Source organism: Apteryx mantelli, unplaced genomic scaffold (assembly GCF_036417845.1).
Source record: "Apteryx mantelli isolate bAptMan1 unplaced genomic scaffold, bAptMan1.hap1 HAP1_SCAFFOLD_87, whole genome shotgun sequence".
NCBI lineage: Eukaryota > Metazoa > Chordata > Aves > Apterygiformes > Apterygidae > Apteryx > Apteryx mantelli.
Window position 1 is genome coordinate 48016 of NW_027118811.1, and position 9603 is coordinate 57618.

Sequence of the window (9603 nt, forward strand, 5' to 3'; positions counted from 1 at the left end):
TGGGAGCAGAGGGGAGCATTTGGAGGAAACACTGCTGCTGGAGTTATGAACGGCACTGAAGAGTGAGGCTGTGGGGCAGGAGAGATGGCAGGAGGAGCAGAGGCCCAGGTCGTCTCATCTCTGTTTCCAGGTGTGAGTTCTCCCGGCTCTTCTGTCCGTCCAGCTCAGCCCCCCTGCCATGGCATGGTATAGATCATGTTGCGGACCCATCTGGCAGAGAAGGGGAAGTTCCACAGGGGATAGGAACCCTGGGAGCTGCTCTGTGAGCAGCACCAGGCATCTGACTCAGGGGCCTACAGGGTCCTGAGGGGATGCCTCTGAAGGGACAGAGTTATGTACCTCGTAAGCCGGAGGCCAAGGGCTGGATGATCACGTCAGGGGTGATGTCTTCTGCCTTGGTGTCCCTGTGCCAACCCTGCCCTCTGTTCCCAAGCTCTGGGAGATGTTGGGCGCCTTCTCTGAGGCCATGTGATCTCCACTGCAGTCCGATGTGGGAGAAGTAGGCAAGGTTTGGTCCCTCAGGTTGGTGTGGGTCACCGCTGAAAAGTAGCCCATCAGAAGGGCCCGCTCCCACTGTGACACAGGGCTGGAGGCATGCAGTAGGCAGGCCAGCAGTCGCTGCAATGCTGGGGCTGCAGAGTCTGTGGCGAGAGCAGCCCAATCCTGGACTCAGGAGAGAAGCTTCCTCCTCACCAGCTCTGCCCATACCAGCCCTGGGGACAGCTCTTCTCTGCCTGCCCCCTTCTACACCCCTGCGTTGTAAGCAAGGGGGTGAGGGCAGCGACTGTCCTGGGACAGCTCTGCAAGGCGGTTTGACACTGCCTTTGTCCCTCGGCAGCAGAATGAGTCACATGCCTTCCTCCCCACAAGTCCCTGCTCTGCGGTCTCCCCTCCGCTCCTCCTTTCTCCAGGCTCCTCGTCAGAGGGCTTCATGGCAAAGCTGCAGTCTGACCTGGGGACAGCAGCAGGTAATGGAGGGGCAGGCAGAGTAAGGGGCTTGATCTTTCCTCCCATTAGATGTGTGACAGTGGTGTCATCACCTGCGCTGAGGAGGAAATCACCCTCTGCCTCCTCCCCTTGTTTGGCTGCGGAGGGAAACTCCTTCCAGACTCTGACCATGACCCTTTAATCATCCTCTGGAGCCAGCCTTCACCAGGCAGCCACAGTGACCACGTGTCATAGCAGGCAGCAGAAGACATCTGGGGCAGTGCTGCTGTTCGTGGGCCCTGGGGGCTGTGCTGGCAGAGATGTTCAGGAAATCCTTGGATGCCACCCCCACCCCAGGCCTCCAGCACTCCCTGAGCAGTCTGACCTTGCTGCTCCTTTTCTGCAGATCCACACAGCTGTGTGCCCGGGAGCCAGACACACTGCCAGGACCCTGCAGGGTCCTAGTTGCTCCATGCTAGAGGAACTGAACAGCAAGAACACAAAGCAAGTTTGCTGTCCAGGGGAAACAAGGTCTTACTCCTTGCTGCAGATCGGGGACAAGCGTCAAGGCTGAGAGTGCTGAAACTTGCCCCTCTCTTGTCAGTCTGTGCAGAGCACTCCTTCCAAGCCGGCAGTTGTGTTGGTGCCCAAATTACTCTTTCTCCTCCTCCTATTTCCGAACAGAGCTAGTGCTTTTCCTAGCCCCTCTCTTTTGGCATAATACCCTGAAATGTCCATATTCAGGACTAATGTACAGGACACTTAGGTTCATCGGCCAGTTCCTGGCACGCGGAAACTGGGCATTTGTTGCACACACTCCTCCTTCCCTGTTGTCATATCAAGATGTCTCCCTTATGAACCCCATTTGTTTCCCCAGTCTTACCTTTTCGCAAGCCCACACTGGAGATTTCAGCCCACTTTTCACACGGTTCAACCTGCCCACGATCGCTCATTACGAGATCGCTCATTACTAGGGCTCCTTACTAGAAGCACCTCTCGGGGACATTTGGGGCTTTGAGAGCTGTACGGAGCAGGCAGAGGGGAGACATGCCCATGTGAGCTGGTGGATTGGACTCACTTTGTGTTCAGTGGAGCCAAAAGAAACTTCCAGAGCAGAGAAGTGTTTTGTTTGAGGACTGACTTGTCTCCCCAGTGAAGATGCAGTCACACAGAGAAGAGCCTGGCAGTTGGTCTGGGTGCTATTTTCATCTCTCGGAAGTAAATGGAGAGTATTCCCACTGGCTCACTAGACCAAATCCCCTTCACTCAGCTCAGGGCATCCGGTCCCTGTAACCCCCACCAAATACCTGCCCTACAAGAGGATTAATGGGCGGGCGGCCCCTGTTCCTTATGGCACGCTCAAACAGCATAAGCCAGAGCTCAGTCAAAGGAGCTGACCAAAGGCCCTGCTGGTAAGGAGAAAGGAAACGTAGAGGGTGTCTATGAGAAATGGAATGGATTTTGCTCAGAGGACCCTGTTGGAACTTGGTAATGCCTTTTCCTCCTTGGACAGTCCCCCATGCCCAGAAGGAGAAAATGTCCAGCAGCAGCTCCTTGACCGAGTTCCCCCTCCTGGCATTTGCAGACATGTGCGAGTGCAGCTCTTGCACTTCTCACTGCTCCTGGGCATCTACCTGGCTGCCCTCCTGGGCAATGCCCTCATCATCATGGCTGCAGTCTGCAACCACCTCCTCCGCACACCCGTGTACTCCTTCCTCCTCAGTCTATCTGCCCATTCTGGACCTTGGCTCCATCTTCTCCACTCTCCCCAAGTCCACGGCCAGTTCCCTGTGCAACACGAAGGCCATTTCCCATTGGGGATGAGCTGCCCAAGTCTTTCTTTCTCTTTTTCTCATTTTCCGCAGGTATTCTCTTCTCACAGTTATGGTCTTTGACTGCTCTACGGCCATCTGCCAACCCCTGCGCTCTGAGACACTCAGGGACAAGAGGGCTTGCATCAAAACTGCAGCAGCTGCCTGGGGCACCACTTTTGTCTAGGCTGCAGTACACACTGCTAATACGTTTTCAATACCATTCATACCAATGCTGTGGACCAGTTTTTCCGTGAAATTCCCCAGCTTCTCAAGCAAGGAGCAAGTCTGAGCAGGAAAGCTCAGACTCCTACGTCAGGGAAGGTGGGGTTCTTGTGGGGTTCTTAGTCTTTGCTTAGCTTTGGGTTTGTTTTGTTTTGTTTTACATTGTTCTGTTCTATGTGCAGCTCTTCAAGGCTGTTCTGAGGATCCCCTCTGGGCGGGGACAGCACAGAGCCTTTTCCACATGCCTCCCTCACCTTGCTGTGGTCTCCCTGTTTATCAGAAGTGCAGTGTTTGCCTACGCGAAGCCCCACTCTGTCTCCTCCCCATCCCTGGATGTGGTGGTGGCAGTTCTGTACTCAGTGGTGCCTCCAGCAATGAACACTCTCATCTACAGCATGAGGAACGAGGAAGTCAGAGATGCACTGGGAAAACTTATATCACAAATTTTATTTCAGCAGCCATAACCTGCCCTCCTCTTCCCACTCATAAGTCCCAGGGTATTTGAGGCCAGGTCTCCTCCCCTTTCCTCTCTTCCTTGCTTCCTTGTCTCCTTCCATCCTTCCCTCCCTCCCTCCCTCCCTCTCTTTCTTTCTTTCTCCGGTATTCACGTTCAAAGACAAATGTTTGGATTCATTCCACTTTTCCTCAGGCATCTATCTACCTCTTGAAGTTGACCCAGAGGCCTTGTGTGAGCAAGGAGTCAGTGCTACCCTGTCAGCAGGAGAGGGAGGAATCTGCAGAGGCTGTTCCTCGGAGCTGCCTTGGGTGCCTTTACTGGAACGAGCAGAATTTCCCTCTGGCAGTATTTGTTGTAGCACTGATACCGAGGGAGCTCAGGGTGACAGAATCAGGCTCAGACATGTGGAAGACTGGTAGGAGCAAGGTATGAGGAATGCCAGGGTCCACATGTCCTTTAGGATTTCTTAGCTCCTCTGTTGACAGTAGGGATGTGTCCTGGCACATCTCTTCTGTGGTGGAGGAAGCAAGCTGTCCTTGTGCTCTGATGCCTTCCTTCTGCACTGTACCAGTACTCAGAGCTGCTTTGAGGAGAACAGCAGTTCCAGCCTGGGCTCTCCCCTCCCACAAAGAGCAGCATGTCTCTGGAGCCAAAGCAGCAGCACCAGTGTGCAGAGGAGATGCAGAGAGGGAAAGTCCAGCCACAGCATGCAGGAACAGTCCTAGTGCCTGTCAGGAAAGTCCCCTCACTGCCATGGCAGGCACTTCCTTACCACAGTAGTTGAGTCTGAACTGCTGCTTTCCTGGAGCTACGGTCATTTCCTGACCTTCCTCTCGAGCTCTTGTGTGCGCATAAGGCCAAAATGCTACTGTAACATTGCATGTACTGCTGTGTCTATGTGTTCAGGACCAGACAATGTGCACCTCTGGGCCGGAGCTGGCCTCCATAACAGCAGCGCTGTAATAAAATGGTCGGTGCTGATTCCAGTGCCAAAGGGTGGGCTTTTCTTCCAAAGCTGGAGTCAGGAGCAGGACCAAGGGACTGCAGCTCTAAAAGGCCTGCTGCTTTGTTTGGGTTCTGCCTGGGCTCAGCAGGACGAGATCAGAGCCGCAGCGTGATCTCAAAGAGTGAGGGCTGCATTTAGCACTCACTGGTCAGTCAGCGGCCAGTGCCAGTGGAGATGGTGAATGGTCTTCTTGCAGTTACCTGCCTGCGGCTGTCCCACATGTAACAGGGCTAATGGCAGATGCCCAGCCTTATGGAGGGGAATCTGGACATCATCAGGAGAGCTCAGGGAGTCTGCGGGGACACCATGTGCCTAGTGGTGGGTAAGGATTTGGAGCCTCACAAAAAGAGAGACCCTTCAAGTTGAACTCACTCAAAGGTAAAGTGTGAAATGTAGCTATCCACAGGTAAGCCAGGGCTCTGCAACCCCAGGGGAGGCAGTGAGGACCAAAGAGACGCAAGGAAGAGAGACTGGAGAGTCATTTGTGTCACGCTGAATGAAATGCTTCAGGCTGGATCTGGCTGCACACCCAAGCACACCTCAGGCCATTGGAAATGCCCCATGATCCTTTCAAGTATCATCCTCAGCCACAGAGCCAGTGGAAGGTGGCAGAGTATTTGTGAGTCCCTTCCAGCTGGGTCTGCTCCCTGCCCTCACCATCACTGCCAGTGCAAGTCACCCCTTCACCTGGGGCACTACAAACATGGGGCTGTTGCAGGGAGCACATGGCAGGGGGTCCAGGAGCAGCATGGATGTCAGGCCAGCATGGATGCACTTCCCTGGGGAAAGCCTCTGTGTGCAGCAGTGACCTTCCTGGAGAAGAGCAGAGGATTGTGTGCGTGTGCATGTGGTGAGAAAGAATGAGAAAGAGTAACCGGCGAGAAATCAGCAGTTTCTGCAGGTGCCAGCTCAGGGCAGTCTGCTCTGTCGCTGGGCAGCAGAAGCTGCCCGAGGAATCCCAAGGCCAGGACTCCTGTGCCCTTCTTGTTGTCTTTGACACCCGTTGCCAGATTAAACTGCCCGGGTCTGTGACCCACAGGAAAATAAAGCTTAGGTGGCCACAGCTGCTGGGCATGGTGCCAGCCCCAGAGCATGCCTGTGTCCCTGCCCTGCTCGTCCCCAAACCCCTGCGGTGCCCACCACAGGTGGGAGACAGAGCAGGCAGCCAGGCTGTCCGCATCACTTGTGCAGGAGATGGTGGCTGTGAAGCCGGTAGGACAGAGAAGATCTCAGTGGGGATGAGGGTGGCGGTCTGAGCCCCCAAAGCCCAGCAGTCTTGCCCACACCAATGCATGGCCCTGCTGTGCGTTGACCTGCAGGAGGAGCAGATATCCGCTAGGAACATGATTGCCTCATGGGCCTCTCGTAGTTCCCTGACACATCTGCCATTTCGTACATAGCGGTGGGACTCGGGCGGTGCTTAGCACAGCCCTCTGGAACTTGCAGCGCCCTCTGGAAGAGCCCTGCGCAAGCCTGGGGTGTAGTGCAGCCCTGCGGCTTGGTGTCTAGGTGGCGGTGTGTAGACAGCGCTGGATGGGGCTGAGGCGTGTGCAACCCTCGGCTGCCCCTTGTGCTCCAGCAGCCACACGCAGGCACAGCAGTGCTGTCAGAGAAGGGCAGTGAGGTCAGAGAAGAGCAGGCATGTCACAATAGCCTGGGGCGGGACGAGGTGGGGTGGGGTGGGGGCAGGCAGTCAGCTTCAGGTGAGGTGGGCTGACATCACAGTGGGGCACATCAGCATCCTTGGCACTTGGGCCACAGAGCTGCCTGCGGCTCCTGGAGGAAGGGTGCTCTCGGGCTGAGGGCGTGAAGCTCATTTGGCCCAAAGGAGCTGGAGGCCCCTTGGCCTGCAGTGCATGCTGGGCCCCATGGAGCTGGAGGACTTGCAGCTCTCCTTGCAGTGCCACCAGGATGAACGCCGGGAGCTGCTGGAGAAGCTGCTGGAGCTGGAGCAGGCTTGCGGGCTTCTGCGAGCAGCCAGCTGCCAGCTGGAAGACGGGTGTGCATGGCTGCGTGCTGCTTGGGGCTGAGACTCAGGTCGCGGGGGCTGTGCGCAGCACCTGCACGCCTGGGCCCTTGATGGGGCTTCCTGCGGGGCTGGGTGGAGGTGGGGGGCCCTGCCACCAGTCCTGGAGGGCTCTGTGCACTCCCTGCCTGCCTGGGTGCCTCATCTCTGCCCTGGGGGTCTGCACTCAGCAGTCTCCCATCCCCTCAATCCTGCAGGCTGCAGTGCTCCGGGGAGGTGCCTGAGGAGCCCCATGTGGGGCTGAGGGAGGAGCTCGGTGCCCTCCTGGGCTGCCTGAAGGAGAGCGAGCGTGAGGCAGCTGCAACGCAGGAGCAGCTCAGGTGCTTGGTAGGTGTTGGCGATGCCCGGGCATGTGCAGAGGGGGCTCCAAGCCCTGCTCTCCACCACTGTCCCCATGCCTGCAGGAGAGGGAGAAAGAGGAGCTGCGCACCACCCTGCAGGAGCTCACCACTGAGGTACCGAGACCCCCATGCCCACACCTGCTTGGACACACCTCTGGCTGCCCCATGAGCACCCCACGGTTGGCACTCACCCCTGTCTCATCTCCGCAGCGCCTGACCCTGGCAGCGCAGCATGCCCAGAGCTCCCAGCAGCTGGAGAGCACCGGAGAAGTCCTCACGCAGCTCCAGGTGAGGCAGATGCTCTGCTCCGCACCTGGCCCCCAGGCCTGCTGCTCTTGTGGGTCTGACAGGCACCATGACAGAAGGGTTGGGGGTGGGCATGTTGGGGCACCCGCAGGGTGCCTGGAATGGCGGGGGGACCCTGATGTGGGTCTGCAGGCTCCCCAGAAGGGTTGTGGGGGAGCAAAGTGGGTTGGGGAACCCTCCCGGGTGTCTGGGCACATCATGTGTGACAGGCACCCTGATGGGGGCGGGCAGCTGTGTGGTTTGGGGACGCCCGGTCTCAGCCAGGGCATTGGGCCTTGAGCCCATGCTGGTTTCATGCTGCTCCTCCAGCCGCCCCCACTGAGATGCTCTCGCTGCCTCTTCTCTCCCAGGCAGAGCTGACTGAGGTGAAGGCAGAGGGAGATGCAGCCCTGAAGGAGCTCCACCAGGTCTGTGACCCACATGAAAATACCGCTTAGGTGGGCAGAGCTGCTGCATGTGGTGCCAGCTCCCAAGGATGCCAGTGTCCCTGCCTCCCGGGCCCTGGCTGGCCTCACAGTGCCCTGGAGACTGACTGCGGATCCCCAGGCCCACCTGGGCCCCTTGTAATGCGCCCCCGTTGCTTTGCAGGAGAAGCAGTCAGCAGTCAAGCTGGCAGAGGCCCTGCAGGAGCAGGCCGAGATCAAGAAGGTACTAGGCACAGGAGGCACGGTGGCACAAGGTCTTTGTATGGGGAAAGCCCCCTCAGAGCGGGCACGGGAGTGGGCTACTAACCAGGGCCCTTCCTTTGTGCAGGTCCTGAGGAAAGAACACAGGCACCTCAGGGAGAGACGCAAGGGTCTGCAACGGCAAACAGCTGGGTGAGTGGTGACAGGCACCCGAGCCCAACCTGTGGGGGTGGAGCTCTGTGCAGCTCCCAGGGATCTGTGTCCCCAGGGCCGGCTTGGCAAGGTCTGTGCCAATGTTGGACAACAGAGCCGCTGATCTAATACTCCTCTGATGACATCTAAGCTGCTCCCAAGCCCACTAGAATGCCTCTGGAGCACTCCCAACTGCCTGCATGGCTCTAAATCACCTCTAAACAGCAGTCGACCACTCGCGCAAGCTCTAAAATCCTTTAAGGAGTGCTGAGCAGCTCTGCACAGCCCTAAGTGGCTCTAGGACACCTTTCAGCTTTCCCTTCCCTTCTCTGAAGAGCCCGTTGCCTTTTGCAAAGCAGCTCATGAAAAAAAAAAAAAAAGAAAAGAAAAAAAAAATCCCCAAACGCCGCTTGGCTCTTTGAAGCAGCTCTGAAGAGCTCCAAGCCTCTCCTAAATGCCCTTGGAGCCTGAGGCGGGAAGGGAGTAGAGGGCAGGGTCTTTTCAATGCTGGCACCCTGCGGCGCCTTGCCTCAGCCCCAGCAGAGCCTGCCCAGCACCTTGGCTCCCTGTTCGCCATGTGGCGGTCCCAGTGCTGAGCGAGCTCTCTCCTCACAGCCCAAACACCTGCGGTGCCCACAACAGGCGGAAGACGGAGCAGGCCGCCAGGCTGTCCACGTCCCTTATGCAGGAGATGGTGGCTGTGAAGCTGGTAGGTCAGAGAAGCCCGATGCGAGACTTGGGGAAGAGAGGGTCTGCAGGGTAGCCATCGGCTTTGGGGGCGCTGATATCAGTGGGGATGAGGGCGGGGGTCTGAGCCCCCAAGGCCCAACAGTCTTGCCCACACCAATGCATGTCCCTGCTGTGCATTGACCTGCAGGAGGAGCAGCTGGTGGCAAAGAGGCGTGGGATCAGTTTTTGGCTGCAGTGAGTTGCCCTGTGGGGCTCGGCGTGCCAGGGCTTATTTGTGGGTGGTGGGATGTCCGGGCTAGTGGTCCCAAGGCATCCGTCAGCTTTTAGCTTCTCAGCACTGACTTTGCTCAGGATCCCTTTTGCCTGGGTTGTGGGGTGGTGCTTGTTTGTGGGCCCAGCAGGGAGATGAAGAGCAGATCTGAGCTGCCGGGGCCCTTAACCTGAGGCCCAGGAGCGGGGCAGGGGGTGGTGTGGCCAGCATGATGCAGGGTGCCAGTGCTGGCCTGGCGGTGTCTGCAGATGATGTCTGGAAAGAGATGAGGCAGATTTTTCCCGTCCTGTGTCTTAATCTTCTCCTGGCCTGCAGGAGGCAGTTTCTGCTCCTTGCCTGCCTGCAGCTGGTGTTGCTGCTCTGCCTGGTCCTGCTCAAGAGCGACAGCGTCAGCTGGGACCTGCCGTGCAGGCTGGCGTCCGCCTTTGGGAGCTGCCCAGCACGGCCGCCACCCTTCTGATACGCCTGGCCTTGCACCGTGTGGGGTAGAGAGCGACAGGAAGACTGGGCGCCGTGCAGACAGGCAAACATCCGACTGTACAGCACCACCCTTTTCCGGGGGCACCACTGCGCACATCTGGAATGGCATGTGCAGGCACACTGTGTGTCCAGCCGCGACTACACCTTGCTGTGGGGGATGTTTGCCTGCTGAATACTTGCCACTAAGCTCACCCTCTCTTTAACAATATAAAGGACAACTGAGAACCCCGACTCCTCAGTCTGTG